Source organism: Triticum urartu, chromosome 4A, assembly GCF_056163025.1.
Source record: "Triticum urartu cultivar PI428250 chromosome 4A, HENAU_Tu73, whole genome shotgun sequence".
In the NCBI taxonomy this organism is placed as follows: domain Eukaryota; kingdom Viridiplantae; phylum Streptophyta; class Magnoliopsida; order Poales; family Poaceae; genus Triticum; species Triticum urartu.
This window is the reverse complement of record NC_141876.1, coordinates 573,879,002-573,898,583: the sequence shown is the minus strand read 5'-3', so window position 1 is coordinate 573,898,583 and position 19,582 is coordinate 573,879,002.

Below are 19,582 nucleotides of genomic sequence, written 5' to 3'. Positions count from 1 at the left end.
GATAACGGGATCACATCATTAGGAGAATGATGTGATGGACAAGACCCAATCCTAAGCATAGCGCAAGAGCGTGTAGTTCGTTTGCTAGAGCTTTTCCAATGTCAAGTATCTTTTCCTTTGACCATGAGATCGTGTAACTCCCGGATACCGTAGGAGTGCTTTGGGTGTACCAAACGTCACAACGTAATTGGGTGACTATAAAGGTGCACTACAGGTATCTCCGAAAGTGTCTGTTGGGTTGACACGGATCGAGACTGGGATTTGTCACTCCGTATGACGAAGAGGTATCACTGGGCCCACTCGGTAATGCATCATCATAATGAGCTCAAAGTGACCAAGTGTCTGGTCACGGGATCATGCATTACGGTACGAGTAAAGTGACTTGCCGGTAATGAGATTGAACGAGGTATTGGGATACCGACGATCGAATCTCGGGCAAGTAACATACCGATTGACAAAGGGAATTGCATACGGGGTTGCTTGAATCCTCGACATCGTGGTTCATCCGATGAGATCATCGTGGAGCATGTGGGAGCCAACATGGGTATCCAGATCCCGCTGTTGGTTATTGACCGGAGAGTCGTCTCGGTCATGTCTACATGTCTCCCGAACCCGTAGGGTCTACACACTTAAGGTTCGGTGACGCTAGGGTTGTAGGGATATGTATATGCAGTAACCCGAATGTTGTTCGGAGTCCCGGATGAGATCCCGAACGTCACGAGGAGTTCCGGAATGGTCCGGAGGTAAAGATTTATATATGGGAGTCCTGTTTCGGCCACCGGGACAAGTTTCGGGGTAATCGGTATTGTACCGGGACCACCGGAAGGGTCCCGGGGGTCCACCGGGTGGGGCCACCTGTCCTGGGGGGCCACATGGGCTGTAGGGGGTGCGCCTTGGCCTACATGGGCCAAGGGCACCAGCCCCAAGAGGCCCATGCACCTAGGGTTACAAGGGGAAAGAGTCCTAGGAGGGGAAGGCACCTCCTAGGTGCCTTGGGGGGGAGGGAAACCCCCCTTGGCCGCCGCCCCACCCTAGGAGATTGGATCTCCTAGGGCCGGCGCCCCCCCTTGGCCCTCCTATATATAGTGAGGGAAGGAGGGCTTTTCTCCCACGCCTTTGGTTGCCTCCTTCTCCCTCTCCAACACCTCCTCCTCCTCCATAGCGCTTGGCGAAGCCCTGCCGGAGTACTGCAGCTCCATCAACACCACGCCGTCGTGCTGCTGCTGGTGCCATCTCCCTCAACCTCTCCTCTCCCCTTGCTGGATCAAGAAGGAGGAGACGTGGCTGTTCCGTACGTGAGTTGAACGCGGAGGTGCCGTCCGTTCGGTGCTAGGATCTCCGGTGATTTGGATCACGTCGTGTACGACTACCTCATCCCCGTTCTTTGAACGCTTCCGCTTGCGATCTACAAAGGTATGTAGATTTATCCGATCACTCGTTGCTAGATAAACTCATAGATGGATCTTGGTGAAACCGTAGGAAAATTTTTGTTTTCTGCAACGTTCCCCAACAGTGGCATCATGAGCTAGGTCTATGCGTAGTTCTTCTTGCGCGAGTAGAACACAATTTGTTGTGGGTGTAGATGTTGTCAACTTTCTTGCTGCTACTAGTCTTATATTGCTTCAACGGTATTGTGGGATGAAGCGGCCCGGACCAACCTTACACGTACTCTTACGTGAGACCGGTTCCACCGACTAACATGCACAAGTTGCATAAGGTGGCTGGCGGGTGTCTGTCTCTCCTACTTTAGTTGGAGCGGATTCGATGAACAGGGTCCTTATGAAGGGTAAATAGAAGTTGACAAATCACATTGTGGCTTTCACGTAGGTAAGAAAACATTCTTGCTAGAACCCTACTTCAGCCACGTAAAACTTGCAACAACAATTAGAGGACGTCTAACTTGTTTTTGCAGCAAGTGCTTGGTGATATGATATGGCCAAAGTTGTGATGAATGATGAATGATATATATGTGATGTATGAGTTGTTCATGCTATTGTAATAAGAATCACGACTTGCATGTCGATGAGTATGACAACCGGCAGGAGCCATAGAAGTTGTCTTTATTTTTGTATGACCTACGAGTCATTGAGAAACGCCATGTAAATTACTTTACTTTATTGCTAAACGCGTTAGCCATAGTAGTAGAATTAATAGTTGGCGAGCAACTTCATGGAGACACGATGATGGAGATCATGGTGTCATGCCGGTGACAAGATGATCATGGAGCCCCAAGATGGAGATCAAAGGAGCTATGTGATATTGGCCATATCATGTCACTATTATTATTTGATTGCATTTGATGTTTATCATGTTTTGCATCTTGTTTACTTAGAATGACGGTAGTAAATAAGATGATCCCTTACAACAATTTCAAGAAGTGTTCTCCCCTAACTGTGCACCGTTGCTAAAGTTCATCGTTTCGAAGCACCACGTGATGATCGGGTGTGATAGATCCTTACGTTCACATACAACGGGTGTAAGACAGTTTTACACATGCAAAACACTTAGGGTTAACTTGACGAGCCTAGCATGTACAGACATGGCCTCGGAACACAGAGACCGAAAGGTCGAACACGAGTCGTATGGAAGATGCGATCAACATGAAGATGTTCACCGACGATGACTAGTCCGTCTCACGTGACGATCGGACACGGCCTAGTCGACTCGGATCGTGTAACACTTAGATGACTAGAGGGATGTCTAATCTGAGTGGGAGTTCATTAATGATTTGATTAGATGAACTTAATTATCATGAACTTAGTCTAAAAACTTTACAATATGTCTTGTAGATCTAATGGCCAACGTAGTCCTCAACTTCAACGCGTTCCTAGAGAAAACCAAACTGAATAACGATGGCAGCAACTACACGGACTGGGTCCGGAACCTGAGGATCATCCTCATAGCTGCCAAGAAAGATTATGTCCTACAAGCACCGCTAGGTGATCCACCCGTCCCACAGAACCAAGACGTTATGAACGCTTGGCAGACACGTGCTGATGACTACTCCCTTGTTCAGTGCGGCATGCTTTACAGCCTAGAGCCGGGGCTCCAAAAGCGTTTTGAGAGACATGGAGCATATGAGATGTTCGAAGAGCTGAAAATGGTTTTTCAAGCTCATGCCCGGATCGAGAGATATGAAGTCTCCGACAAATTCTTCAGCTGTAAGATGGAGGAAAATAGTTCTGTCAGTGAGCACATACTCACTATGTCTGGGTTACATAATCGCTTGTCTCAGCTGGGAGTTAATCTCCCGGATGATGTGGTCAGTGACAGAATCCTTTAGTCGCTTCCACCAAGCTACAAGAGCTTTCTGATGAACTTCAATATGCAGGGAATGGAAAAGACCATTCCTGAAGTATTTGCTATGCTGAAATCAGCAGAGGTAGATGTCAAGAAGGAACATCAAGTGTTGATGGTGAATAAAACCACTAAGTTCAAGAAGGGCAAGGGTAAAAAGAACTTCAAGAAGGACGGCAAAGAAGTTGCCGCGCCCGGCAAGCAAGCTGCCGGGAAGAAGTCAAAGAATGGACCCAAGCCTGAGACGGAGTGCTTTTATTGCAAAGGGAAGGGTCACTGGAAACGGAATTACCCCAAATACTTAGCGGACAAGAAGGCTGGCAACACCAAAGGTATATTTGATATACATGTAATTGATGTGTACCTTACCAGTACTCGTAGTGACTCCTGGGTATTTGATACCGGTGCCGCTGCTCATATTTGTAACTCACAGCAGGAGCTGCGGAATAAACAGAGACTGGCGAAGGACGAGGTGACGATGCGCGTCGGGAATGGTTCCAAGGTCGATGTGATCGCCGTCGGCACGCTACCTCTACATTTACCTACGGGATTAGTTATAAACCTCAATAATTGTTATTTAGTGCCAAGTTTGAGCATGAACATTGTATCAGGATCTCGTTTAATACGAGATGGCTACTCATTTAAATCCGAGAATAATGGTTGTTCTATTTATATGAGAGATATGTTTTATGGTCATGCTCCGATGGTCAATGGTTTATTCTTAATGAATCTCGAGCGTAATGCTACACATATTCATAGTGTGAGTACTAAAAGATGTAAGGTTGATAATGATAGTCCCACATACTTGTGGCACTGCCGCCTTGGTCACATAGGTGTCAAACGCATGAAGAAGCTCCATGCAGATGGACTTTTAGAGTCTCTTGATTATGAATCATTTGACACGTGCGAGCCATGCCTCATGGGTAAGATGACCAAGACTCCGTTCTCAGGAACAATGGAGCGAGCAACCAACTTATTGGAAATCATACATACTGATGTGTGCGGTCCAATGAGTGTTGAGGCTCGCGGTGGCTATCGTTATGTTCTCACCCTCACTGATGACTTGAGTAGATATGGGTATGTCTACTTAATGAAACACAAGTCTGAAACCTTTGAAAAGTTCAAGGAATTTCAGAGTGAGGTTGAGAATCAACGTGACAGGAAAATCAAGTTTCTACGATCAGATCGTGGAGGAGAATACTTGAGTCACGAATTTGGCACACACTTAAGGAAATGTGGAATCGTTTCACAACTCACGCCGCCTGGAACACCTCAGCATAACGGTGTGTCCGAACGTCGTAATCGCACTCTATTGGATATGGTGCGGTCTATGATGTCTCTTACCGATTTACCGCTATCATTTTGGGGATACGCTCTAGAGACAGCTACATTCACTTTAAATAGGGCTCCGTCTAAATCCGTTGAGACGACACCATATGAATTATGGTTTGGCAAGAAACCTAAGCTGTCGTTTCTAAAAGTTTGGGGATGCGATGCTTATGTCAAGAAACTACAACCTGAAAAGCTCGAACCCAAGTCGGAAAAATGCGTCTTCATAGGATACCCTAAGGAAACCATTGGGTATACCTTCTACCTAAGATCCGAAGGCAAGATATTTGTTGCCAAGAACGGGCTCTTTCTGGAGAAAGAGTTTCTCTCGAAAGACGTAAGTGGGAGGAGAGTAGAACTTGATGAAGTATTACCTCTTGAACCGGAAAATGGCGCAACACAAGAAAATGTTCCTGAGGTGCCTGCACCGACTAGAGAGGAAGTTAATGATAATGATCAAGATACTTCTGATCAAGCTCCTGCTGAAATTCGAAGGTCCACAAGGACACGTTCCGCACCAGAGTGGTACGGCAACCCTGTCTTGGAAATCATGTTGTTAGACAACAATGAACCTTCGAACTATGAAGAAGCGATGGCGGGCCCGGATTCTGACAAATGGCTAGAAGCCATGAAATCCGAGATAGGATCCATGTATGAAAACGAAGTATGGACTTTGACTGACTTGCCCATTGAGCGGCGAGCCATAGAAAATAAATGGATCTTTAAGAAGAAGACAGACGCGGATGGTAATGTGACCATCTATAAAGCTCGGCTTGTCGCTAAGGGTTATCGACAAGTTCAAGGAGTTGACTACGATGAGACTTTCTCACCGATAGCGAAGCTAAAGTCCGTCCGAATCATGTTAGCAATTGCCGCATTCTACGATTATGAGATATGGCAAATGGACGTCAAAACGGCATTCCTTAATGGTTTCCTTAAGGAAGAGTTGTATATGATGCAGCCGGAAGGTTTTGTCGATCCTAAGAATGCTAACAAGGTGTGCAAGCTCCAACGCTCGATTTATGGGCTGGTGCAAGCATCTCGGAGTTGGAACATTCGCTTTGATGAGATGATCAAAGCGTTTGGGTTTACGCAGACTTATGGAGAAGCCTGCGTTTACAAGAAAGTGAGTGGGAGCTCTGTAGCATTTCTCATACTATATGTAGATGACATACTTTTGATGGGAAATGATATAGAACTCTTGGACAGCATCAAGGCCTACTTGAATAAGAGTTTTTCAATGAAGGACCTTGGAGAAGCTGCTTATATATTAGGCATCAAGATCTATAGAGATAGATCAAGACGCCTCATAGGTCTTTCACAAAGCACATACCTTGATAAGATTTTGAAGAAGTTCAAAATGGATCAGTCCAAGAAAGGGTTCTTGCCTGTTTTGCAAGGTGTGAGATTGAGCTCGGCTCAATGCCCGACCACGGCAAAAGATAAAGAAGAGATGAGTGTCATCCCCTATGCTTCAGCCATAGGATCTATTATGTATGCCATGCTGTGTACCAGACCTGATGTAAACCTTGCCGTAAGTTTGGTAGGAAGGTACCAAAGTAATCCCGGCAAGGAACACTGGACAGCGGTCAAGAATATCCTGAAGTACCTGAAAAGGACAAAGGACATGTTTCTCGTTTATGGAGGTGACGAAGAGCTCGTCGTAAAGGGTTACGTCGACGCTAGCTTCGACACAGATCTGGATGACTCTAAGTCACAAACCGGATACGTGTATATGTTGAATGGTGGAGCAGTGAGCTGGTGCAGCTGCAAGCAGAGCATCGTGGCGGGATCTACATGTGAAGCGGAGTACATGGCAGCCTCGGAGGCAGCACATGAAGCAATATGGGTGAAGGAGTTCATCACCGACCTAGGAGTCATACCCAATGCGTCGGGGCCAATCAAACTCTTTTGTGACAACACTTGAGCTATTGCACTTGCCAAGGAGCCCAGGTTTCACAAGAAGACAAGGCACATCAAGCGTCGCTTCAACTCCATTCGTGAAAATGTTCAAGATGGAGACATAGAGATTTGTAAAGTACATACGGACCTGAATGTAGCAGATCCGTTGACTAAACCTCTCCCTAGGGCAAAACATGATCAACACCAGAATTCCATGGGTGTTCGATTCATCACAATGTAAATAGATTATTGACTCTAGTGCAAGTGGGAGACTGTTAGAAATATGCTCTAGAGGCAATAATAAAAGCATTATGATTATATTTCTTTGTTCATGATAATTATCTTTATTCATGCTATAATTGTATTATCCGGAAATCGTAATACATGTGTGAATAACAGACACCAACATGTCCCTAGTAAGCCTCTTTGACTAGCTCGTTGATCAACAGATAGTCATGGTTTCCTGGCTATGGACATTGGATGTCATTGATAACGGGATCACATCATTAGGAGAATGATGTGATGGACAAGACCCAATCCTAAGCATAGCGCAAGATCGTGTAGTTCGTTTGCTAGAGCTTTTCCAATGTCAAGTATCTTTTCCTTTGACCATGAGATCGTGTAACTCCCGGATACCGTAGGAGTGCTTTGGGTGTACCAAACGTCACAACGTAACTGGGTGACTATAAAGGTGCACTACAGGTATCTCCGAAAGTGTCTGTTGGGTTGACACAGATCAAGACTGGGATTTGTCACTCCGTATGACGGAGAGGTATCACTGGGCCCACTCGGTAATGCATCATCATAATGAGCTCAAAGTGACCAAGTGTCTGGTCACGGGATCATGCATTACGGTACGAGTAAAGTGACTTGCCGGTAACGAGATTGAACAAGGTATTGGGATACCGACGATCGAATCTCGGGCAAGTAACATACCGATTGACAAAGGGAATTGCATACGGGGTTGCTTGAATCCTCGACATCGTGGTTCATCCGATGAGATCATCGTGGAGCATGTGGGAGCCAACATGGGTATCCAGATCCCGCTGTTGGTTATTGACCGGAGAGTCGTCTCGGTCATGTCTACATGTCTCCCGAACCCGTAGGGTCTACACACTTAAGGTTCGGTGACGCTAGGGTTGTAGGGTGTATATGCAGTAACCCGAATGTTGTTCGGAGTCCCGGATGATATCCCGGACGTCATGAGGAGTTCCGGAATGGTCCGGAGGTAAAGATTTATATATGGGAGTCCTGTTTCGGCCATCGGGACAAGTTTCGGGGTAATCGGTATTGTACCGGGACCACCGGAAGGGTCCTGGGGGTCCACCGGGTGGGGCCACCTGTCCCGGGGGGCCACATGGGCTTTAGGGGGTGCGCCTTGGCCTACATGGGCCAAGGGCACCAGCCCCAAGAGGCCCATGCGCCTAGGGTTACAAGGAGAAAGAGTCCTAGGAGGGGAAGGCACCTCCTAGGTGCCTTGGGGGGGAGGGAAACCCCCCTTGGCCGCCGCCCCACCCTAGGAGATTGGATCTCCTAGGGCCGCCCCCCCCCCCTTGGCCCTCCTATATATAGTGAGGGAAGGAGGGCTTTTCTCCCACGCCTTTGGTTGCCTCCTTCTCCCTCTCCAACACCTCCTCCTCCTCCTTCATAGCGCTTGGCGAAGCCCTGCCGGAGTACTGCAGCTCCATCAACACCACGCCGTCGTGCTGCTGCTGGTGCCATCTCCCTCAACCTCTCCTCTCCCCTTGCTGGATCAAGAAGGAGGAGACGTGGCTGTTCCGTACGTGTGTTGAACGCGGAGGTGCCGTCCGTTCGGTGCTAGGATCTCCGGTGATTTGGATCACGTCGTGTACGACTACCTCATCCCCGTTCTTTGAACGCTTCCGCTCGCGATCTACAAAGGTATGTAGATGCATCCGATCACTCGTTGCTAGATGAACTCATAGATGGATCTTGGTGAAACCGTAGGAAATTTTTTGTTTTCTGCAACGTTCCCCAACAGTTCTGAGTTAAAGTTTGGTTCATTTGTTGTGGTGTTTAGTTAACTACTTGGTTTAATTTTGCAATGCGATATCCAATTGTCATGGGTAGAATTTTGTATTGTTGCGCATATGAGGAATAAATCAAATTTGGCTGCACTTAATACATGAGAAACATATACAATTGCTATATTTCCTAGTTCTTAATCATGCTTGGTTTGGATAAATGGGTTTTCCATGTGGCTCGAAATAATCTGATGAATCTGCAATGTGCTTATTTTTCATCAACATATTTTACTGATAGCATGCCAACCCTCACTTAATCTGATCACTAACTACCTTATATGTGTTGCAGGGAAACAATGGGAAGCACCAAGGTTTACAATCGAGGTTTGCACATGCATGGTCCTTTGTTTAATAGCATATTATTGTGCAATTGCAGGAACCATTCTAATATTTAGGTTTTTAACAATTTGGTCTTGCACATTTAGGTCCTACTGTCAGAGGTTTTGACTCACTGTTCGACCCTTTTTGCATATGGGGAAATGAATTGTCCATGAATATCAGTCAAGTCAAGAAACTCAGAAAGATTGTTAGGATAAAGCAATTAGTGACAAAAACAACAAGATCTTTGTCTGCACAATGAAGAAGACATCAGCTCACTACAGGATGGTACTAACTATTATACCTTGTCTTTTTATTCGTTTGCCCCATTTCCAATCTAGAGAAGATATTTATGCACATCCTTATTTTCAGGCCTTTCCAAAGCAGTTCAATGATGATTACCTTTCAAACCACCTATATGGTCAGGAGGCGAGGAAGGTATTCGTACAACACCCACGGTTCATTATGGATGTCTTCCTGAAGAGGACGAAGGATGGACGGTCAATCATCCACATGCACTGGCCTAAAGTTGCAAAGACCTTCAACATCAATGAAGGTTCAATATTCGCCTTCCGCTTCAACAGTTCTCCATATGAGATTCATCTGTCTATGTACCGTCTATGATGCTAATTTCAAAATGTTATAGATGTTGCATGTAGAACTTGGTGCTGGTGCAGTTGTGTAATGGGGTAGCTGAGTGCTGAAGCTGAAGGAAATATGCCCTAGAGGCAATAATAAAGTTATTATTTATTTCCTTATAATCATGATAAATGTTTATTATTCATGCTAGAATTGTATTAACCGGAAACATAATACATGTGTGAATACATAGACAAACAAAGTGTCACTAGTATGCCTCTGCTTGACTAGCTCGTTAATCAAAGATGGTTATGTTTCCTAACCATGAACAATGAGTTGTTATTTGATTAACGAGGTCACATCATTAGTTGAATGATCTGATTGACATGACCCATTCCATTAGCTTAGCACCCGATCGTTTAGTATGTTGCTATTGCTTTCTTCATGACTTATACATGTTCCTATAACTATGAGATTATGCAACTCCTGTTTACCGGAGGAACACTTTGGGTACTACCAAACATCACAACGTAACTGGGTGATTATAAAGGAGTACTACAGGTGTCTCCAATGGTACATGTTGGGTTGGCATATTTCGAGATTAGGTTTTGTCACTCCGATTGTCGGAGAGGTATCTCTGGGCCCTCTTGGCAATGCACATCACATAAGCCTTGCAAGCATTACAACTAATATGGTAGTTGTGAGATGATGTATTACGGAACGAGTAAAGAGACTTGCCGGTAACGAGATTGAACTAGGTATTGGATACCGACGATCGAATCTCGGGCAAGTAACATACCGATGACAAAGGGAACAACGTATGTTGTTATGCGGTCTGACCGATAAAGATCTTCGTAGAATATGTAGGAGCCAATATGGGCATCCAGGTCCCGCTATTGGTTATTGACCGGAGACGTGTCTCGGTCATGTCTACATTATTCTCGAACCGTGGGGTCCGCACGCTTAACGTTACGATGGCAGTTATTATGAGTTTATGCATTTTGATGTACCGAAGGTTGTTCGGAGTCCCGGATGTGATCACGGACATGACGAGGAGTCTCGAAATGGTCGAGACATAAAGATTGATATATTGGAAGCCTATGTTTGGACATCGGAAGTGTTCTGGGTGAAATCGGGATTTTACCGGAGTACCGGGAGGTTACCGGAACCCCCCGGGAATCATATGGGCCTTAGTGAGCCTTAGTGGAAAGGTGAAAGGGCTGCCCATAAGGGCTGCGCGCCTTCCCCCCTCCCCTAGTCCTATTAGGACTAGGAGAGGTGGCCGGCCACCCCTCTCCCTCTTTCCCCCTTGGGAATCCTAGCTGGAATAGGATTGGGGGGGAGTCCTACTCCCGGTAGGAGTAGGACTCCTCCTGCGCCTCCATAGGGCTGGCCGCACCCCTCCCCCTTGGCTCCTTTATATACGGAGGCAGGGGGCACCTCTAGACACACAAGTTGATCATTGAGATCGTTCCTTAGCCGTGTGCGGTGCCCCCTGCCACCATATTCCACCTCGATCATATCGTTGTAGTGCTTAGGCGAAGCCCTGCGTCGGTAGAACATCATGATCGTCACCACGCCGTCGTGCTGACGAAACTCTTCCCCGACGCTTTGCTGGATCGGAGCCCGGGGATCGTCATCGAGCTGTACGTGTGCTAAGAACTCGGAGGTGCCGGAGTAACGGTGCTTGGATCGGTCGGATCGGGAAGAAGACGTACGACTACTTCCTCTACGTTGTGTCAACGCTTCCGTTGCGATCTAAAAGGGTACGTAGATCATACTCTCCCCTCGTTGCTATGCATCACCATGATCTTGCGTGTGCGTAGGAAATTTTTTGAAATTACTACGTTCCCCAACAGAAGCTATATGATGTTGTACTCTGATGTATATCAGTTATGAAATCCTACTTCCTTAATACGAAAATGAAATATATCGTATGCTTCAGATGAAAGGTCAATTATATTAATAAATGTATTATTAATAATACGCCAATTAGCCTACTAATTAGGTTTTTCTATTGCAAACGGTTATTGAGAAAACACTGTGGGCGATGACCTCAGACAACTCACACAGTTTTTAGGAATAAAACGTGTTGGATCAATGAACAATCACACACGACTTTGCTATTTCTTGAGCTTGCGTTGGTTTTTTCCCTTGAAGAGGAAAGGGTGATGTAGCAAAGTAGAGATAAGTATTTCCCTCAGTTAGAGAACCAAGGTATCAATCCAGTATGAGGTACAAGCAAGTATCAATCTATGCACCTGCACAAACAATCAAACACTTGCACCCAACACCATAAAGGGGTTGTCAATCCCTTCACGGTCAATTGCGAAGGTGAGATCTGACAGAGATAGGTATAAAAGACTACTAAAACGTAAAACTAAATAAAATTAAATAAATTGCAGCAAGGTATTTTTAGGTTTTTTGGTTTATAGATCTAAAAATATATGATGGAAAATAGACCCGAGGGCCATAGGTTTCATTAGAGGCTTCTCTCTTGAAGGAAAATAATACAGTGGGTGAACAAATTACTGTCGAGCAATTGATAGAAAAGCGCAAATTTATGACGAGATCCAAGGCAATGATTATGCATATAGGCATCACGCCCGTGTCAAGTAGACCGACTCCTGCCTGCATCTCCTACTATTACTCCACACATCGATCGCTATCCAGCATGCATCTAGAGTATTAAGTTCATAAAGAACGGAGTAACGCCTTAAGTAAGATGGCATGATGTAGAGGGATAAACTCAAGCAATATGATGAAAACCCATCTTTTTATCCTTGATGGCAACAATACAATACGTGTCTCGCTACCCCTACTTTGTCACTGGGTGAAATCACGCAAGATTGAACCCAAAACTAAGCACCTCTCCCATTGTAAGAAATACCAATCTAGTTGGCCAAACCAAATTGATAATTCAAAAAGAAATACAAAGATATCAAATCATGCATATAAGAATTCAGAGGAGATTCAAATAATATTCATAGATAATCTGGTCATAAATCCACAATTCATCCGATCTCGACAAACACACCGCAAAAGAAGATTACATCGGATAGAACTCCAAGAACATCGACGAGAACACGGTATTGAAGAACATAGAGAGAGAAGAAGCCATCTAGCTACTAGTTATGGACTCGTAGGTCTGAGGTAAACTACTCACGCTTCATCAAAAGGGCAATAGGGTTGATGTAGATGCCCTCCGTGATCGAATCGCCCTCCGGCAGATCACTGGAAAAGGCCCCAAGATGGGATCTCACGGGAACAGAAGGTTGTGGTGGCGGAAAAATATTTTCGTGGATGCTTTTGAGGGTTCGGGAATATTTTGGAATTTATAGGCCGAAGAATTACGGTTAGAGGAGCTCTGAGGGGCCCACAAGGCAGCCCCCCCCTCGGGGCGCGCCCTGCACCCTTGTCGCCGCCTCGGGAGTCGGGACTCTTCTGACTTGGTTCTCAAGTCCTACGTGTGTTTTTTGGTCCAAGAAAAATCATCATAAAGTTTTATTCCGTTTGATATTCCTTTTATGTGAAACTCAAAAACAAGAAAAAAAAACAGAAACTGGCACTGGGCTCTGGGTTAATAAGTTAGTCCCAAAAATAATATAAAATAGCATATTAATGCATACAATACATCCAAAACAGATAATATAATAGCATGGAACAATAAAAAATTATAGATACGTTGAAGACGTATCAGACTTCCTCTTTAAAACTGTTTGTGTTAGGCCACCTTGCGCAAACGTTTATCACATAAAAAGTGTGTGTGATGGACAGCCTACGCCACACAGTTTCTTCTATGCACCGTGTGTGATGCATTGAATAACACAAATGATAAAATTATTAATATCGTCTGAAGTGGCAATGCTATCACAAACGATTTAATGGGGAAAATTGTGTGTCATGTACGTGTGAACGGAAACATTTTCCTTGAAGTGACTGTGTGGGATGTATATATGAACAGAAACTTACTTCTTGGATTGACTGTGTGGGATGTACATACTAACAGAAACGTATTCCTTGGATTGACTGTGTGGAATGTACATACGAACGGGGATGTTTAGCCCGGACTGACTGTGTGGGATGAACTTACGACTGGAAATGATTTGGCCTGTATAATTCTATTATTTTAATAGAACAATACGTATAATCATATTTGATCGCTCGCCCGTAGTACACGACCTCATTTTGCCGAGCGTGTGTGACTGGAGAGCCTATCCCCGGCGGTTTCTAGGTCGTGTAGGAACGACCCCCCATCGCGCACACTCACTTGGCGACGGTTCCAAATACCGTCGCAGAAAGGGGTTAAAATGTTTGTATAGCACCTCGTTGTACCAGTGTGTGTTTGATATTTTGATGATATGTATGTTGTGATTCCCTTAGTGGTGTCATGTGAATGTCGACTACATGGCACTTCACCATCTTTGGCCTAAGGGAATGCATTGTGGAGTAGTTATTAGATGATGAGTTGCTAGAGTGACAGAAGTTTAAACCCTAATTTATGCGCTACTTCGTAAGAGACTGATTTGGATCCATATGTTTAATGCTATGGTTAGATTTTATCTTAATATTTTTCTCATAGTTGCGGGTGCTTGCAAGGGGGTTAATCATAAGTAGAAGGTTTGTTCAAGTAAGAACAAAACTCAAGCACCGGTCCACCCACATACCAAATTATCAAAGTAGCAAACGTGAGTCAAACCAATATGATGAAAGTGACCAGATGAAATTCTCGTGTGCCCCCAAGAATGCTTTGTTTATTATAAGAGACAGTTTTGACCTGTCCTTTGTTGAAAAGGATTGGGCTACCTTGCTGCACTTTATTTACTGTTATGATTACTTGCTCGTTACAAATTATCTTGCTATCAAACTACCTGTTACCGATAATTTCAGTGCTTGCAGAAATTACCTTGCTGAAAACTACTTGTCATTTCCTTCTGCTCCTCATTGGGTTTGACACTCTTACTTTTCGAAAGGACTACTATTGATCCATATACTTGTGGGTCATCACTTACCCATCCGTTTGTATTGCCTCATGAAACCGTTCTACGACATTTCATTTTGTAACATTGAGATTGAGCTTGTGCATTGCTACGGGCTATAGTATATGTAAATGAATCAACACACGATTAAGATTGGCTCCAAGGTTAAAATTCATTTCTCTTTCAAGCGTACGTGCATGTTCAGACATCAAACGGGTAACCAACGGGCTCCCCAAATTTTGAGCTCCCCAAATCCAGCCCATATGTGGGGAAGAAATGTGGTTGTTCGGACTATCCGCCATGTTATTTCTATCACGCCATCCTATAAAAAAACTCATCCCGACGATCCACCCTTCACTTTTTCTACTAGACCCTCTCTTCACGCTCGGTTTTCCTCCGTAGTGAGACATTTCTCGCTGGAGCCCTCCTCTTTAAAACTGGATGACGCCCTCTCTCCTTCACATCGTACTTCCTCACGAACCGTCAAAGAGTCCTCAATCAACCGCCCAACTCTCCACCCTGATCCCCTCCCCCCATGTCCGTGGTGATCCGCACCGCCATCAAGAGGGACGAGACACGTGCCCCTCGTGATGCCCCTGGGCCACGAAGGCAGATCTGATATCTTCTGATCCATTGGCACATTGTAACGTACAGTTGAATGACGTACATTATTAACTCTTGAAGCAACCAACTAATGCAATTACCTTTCTATGTAACCAAAAAATTGTATGACTTGATAAAAAAAATATGTACAGGTCGCCCATGCAATTTGTTGCGAAGTCATCTCTAATAAAATGCAATTTGCCACATTTTTTAAAGTAGGAAAATAATTTCACTTAGAGGTTAAATCTCATAACTAAATAGAGACCAAACCCAATCCCCACCCTACTCACTCTCAACCCTCACTTTTATAAGAAAATACACTAACTTGTGTTCTGAGAAAGCTATAAATAGAAATGTTCATTCAAAGCATGACACGTGTCAGTGTTTTTCTCCTCTTCCCTCCTTGCATGCCTGATTTGTGGTACAAATTTATGCATCATTAGAGAAGAGCAAAAAAATCCCCTCGCTTTCTATCTCATATACCTAAAACTGCTTCTAAGTCACCAAATTTACCAATTATATGCTCCAACAAACCAATTATATTCACCTAACTGGGCTGCAGGTGGAAGATAAAATCCAAACTTAAACATAAACAAAAAAATGAAAAATTGTAAGAAATGGAAAAGGAAGTAAGCACACACCTACATGACCAAACAGAATATAAGATGCAACTGCACTATGATTTATTCATGATAGAGAGTTAAGAAAGCACAACAATCAGGTGAAAAAGGCAACATCCCCTATTGAAGTATTTAATGTAATTTAGGTCCTACAATAATAATGCAAACTTTCACATCAAGTTTAAGGTATTGACAAAATATTACGCACTTAGGAGTAATAGCTAATTGTTCGTGCGCTGCAACGGGGTCACATATATTTAGGAGCCCATACGTTGTTTGCTCGCAAGTCGGTAATCTCAAATTCCCTTTTCCTGGAAATAGTATGAAACTCTAATAAAGTATTTACAAATTAGTGCGTACAGACTACTTGTGTTCAAGATAGTAAGTCCACGTGCATCAAAGAGCCCACAGAAGATGCCCCATTGACGAATAGACCAATATGTTCTTAGGGAAATGGCAACCTTACACACACCTAAGGCAGCAGGTAGATTATAGTGAGCACGTATATTTAGAACATAAGAATATCTCCAAGATTCATAACGTAAGATCTCAAATAATAGATAAGCTATGTTGAAGTGTGTAGCACCGGTAATAATGCACAAAAGTAATCAGGACATGCCTATGTGTCGTTGTGCTCTAAAGAGCCAATCCGAGCTGATGGGGTGGAACAGGAGCTTGAAGATTGCAACTAAACGAAATAACTAATAAAATCAGGTGAATAAACCCAACATATAGCAGGATTATGCACATACACAATTTGTGGCAAGTTACAACCATCAACTTTATCAAACTATAGACCACAATTAACAAACCATGATTTCTAATGTGATGATCAGAAGGGAGAGGCAACCAGACATCAGGGAGAAGTCGACACCATCGACAGTGGGGAGACGACTCAAGAACGATGAGCCCCGGACAACGTTAGACTTGGCAAGAGTGGCCACTCTGCGCGTGTGCCTTTTTCTAGTGCTTATGTATCATTACTAAATTGACAAATATCCTTTCCTCCTATGTGGCATTACATTGACGGACATGCAGACAAAGCTAGTATGGCCGCTCTTTCGTGGTAAAAAGACATTTCAGTGACTCATGTCACTGGAACAGGAAAAATGATCATCTCCAACCTCTTGGTAGATGCCCGTTGGTCTACATATTATTCTCTGTAGCCACACACTTCAATCAGATATGAGTATATGCAAGCAGCTGCTAATTTTGTAAAAATTACCATTGCTACACAAAGAGGTCATGTAGTTAATGAGTCCTGCTTCGGTACAACCCCCATCCAATTCATGCAAAAAAAAAAACCATCCAAAACGTATAAAGGGCAATATGGACTTTTGACATGGTATACCCACTTTATACGTATGATAGGTTGCCCACTGGAACGTATACCCTCTGCATACCCCAATTGGGCCGGCCCAGGAAGGTGGCCCCAGTAGCACTCGCACCTACGACAGCGATATAGTCTCTAAAAAAGGAAGCTACTTACCAATCAACGTGATAAACGTTAGTGGCTAATAAAGAGCGTGCCACATTAAAAACTAAATACAACACATAATCCTGGCAGTTTTTGGATTTTTTATCTTTTCTTGGAAATTGTGAGTAATTTGTCTAAAAAAGCAAGTAATTTTTAAAATCCAACAATTGTTTTTCAACAACTCTAAAAAAGTTTTGAAATTCAATTTTTTAAGACCTTGCCTTTCTTAAAAATCCTAAATATCTTCTGAAAATACGCGGACATTTTTGGAATTTAGAGAACAAAACTTGTTAATGGGAACATTCCGGAAATTCTGAGCAATTTTTCAAAACGGCCAACATTTTAAGTAATTCCTAAACATTTTTTGAGTTTTGAGAAAAATTTGAAAACAGGAACAGTTTTCAGAAAACAATAACCTTTTCTAAAATTCTCCTATATTTTTGGAATTTATGAAAAAATAAGAAAACACGAGAATTTTTTGAATTTTTGTAAAAAAACTCGAAAATTTTGGGAAACCACAAACAATAACCTTTTTTCTCCTTTTTGTTTTTTAATTATTTTTCGTTTTTCTTCTCTTTTTTCATTAATTCATTTTTCTTCTTGTTGAACGTTATTATTATTTTTTGAAACCTTCAATACGTTTTTAATACAAAACTAGCAATTTGAAGTAACTGTTATAAATTATGAATTTAAAATATTTTTCCTTCAAATATTTATTAAATGCTTTGAAAACATTAATTGTTTGAGGCCTTCGTCACATCTTTTGTTTCATCACTTTGATTTGGTGGGGCTTAGTTGTTGTGTAGAATCCGACCCCCTAACCCGCATAGCTATGTATGAGAGTACATAGCTATGAGAACCTCTAAAAAAAGCTATGTATGAGAGTACGGGGACATTCCGTGAAGTTCCATATCAACTTTTAAAGTTTGTATTGAAAAAAGAATCTGCTATTTTAAGAAAATTAAATTTTTGCACAGATTTCAAAAAGAATAATAAAGTTCAAGAAGGAGAAAATCAATTAACCAAAAAGAGAAGAAAACGAAAAAATAGAGAAGAAAAAAATACTTAGGCCCTAGAAAATAAATAAATTCAAAAATATGAAAAAATGCTGGCAAATTTCAAAAAGTGTTCGCATCTTCACAATGTTCATGCCCACCTGTTGACCAAAGTTGATGCCCTTTTCTGAATGTCCAAAAAAAACCATGTTAAACATAGGGTCCCTAGATATGCGAGAAGGCTCCACTGAGAGCATGTTGTGTTCTCAACATCCGTTAAATGAGCTCAATTTTTTCCATTGACTTGTATGATCAATTCAAGGCACCACGCCAAGTTGTTTTGGTTTCTAGAAATTTTCCATTTTCTAGAGTTTTTCTTAGTAAAAACAAGGGCGATAAATGGCCGGATGTGATGCAACTTGCATATGGTGTCGGAAATAATTCAAACCTGGCATGGATGCCTACCATGAGCATTCTCACCTGCTCGTAAAAGTTGGGGCCAGTTCATGCATGTCCGAAAATAGACCATGTTCAACAGAGGTGCTCTGGTAGGCCAGAAGGCTCCGTATGAGAGCATGATTTTTCTTGACATCTTCAAATGACTCCAATTTTCACCATAAGCTTAAATAGCCAATTCAAGACACCATGCCAAGTTGTTTGAGTTTTTAATGGTTCTTGCATTTTCAATAGTTTTCTCGATGAAAAATGGCTATACATGCTCCGACATGACCCAACTTGCATATAGTGTCAAAATTCGTTCAAACCATGGGCATGCCCACCTACTGGCAATAGTTGGATCATTTCATGCACGTCCAAAAATATACCATTTTCAACCGGAGGGAGGGGGGTTGTTTGGGTAGGCAAAATGGGTCCATATGAGAGCACGTTTTATCGGCATCGTGAAATGACAGCACGGAACCCAAACAGGTGCCCTGTATGGAACGACAGCATGATTGGACAGCTAGGCGTCGCCACCAGAGGTGGAGTAGTGGATGTGGCCGATGGTGGCCTGGCCAGGGAGGCTATTGAGGTGCGCCAAGTCCCTGAACACGCCACTGACGAGCCCCAGCCTCGTGATGGACTTGAGCTTGTCAAGAATCAACTCAACTAAAAACTTCATTCAGCATTATACATGTATGGTCAAAAAGGTAATGCTTGCTATAACGTATGTATTCACCAGAAAAAAAAACTATCTTGAATTTCTTCCGCATGTTTGATTCAAAAATTAAAACCAGCATGATTATCCAATTCAAGTTCACCGCATGTCTGCATGAAGACATAGTCATGGTTAAAGCATGGCACTATAAAATTTGCACAACAATAGAAAAAAATAATCATAAATGTCATGCAATATAATGACAGATGAGAACCCAAAAGGCAAAAGGCCGAAGCTTGAATGTACCAAATGAAACGGCAAATCAGATACTTGTGTCAAGCT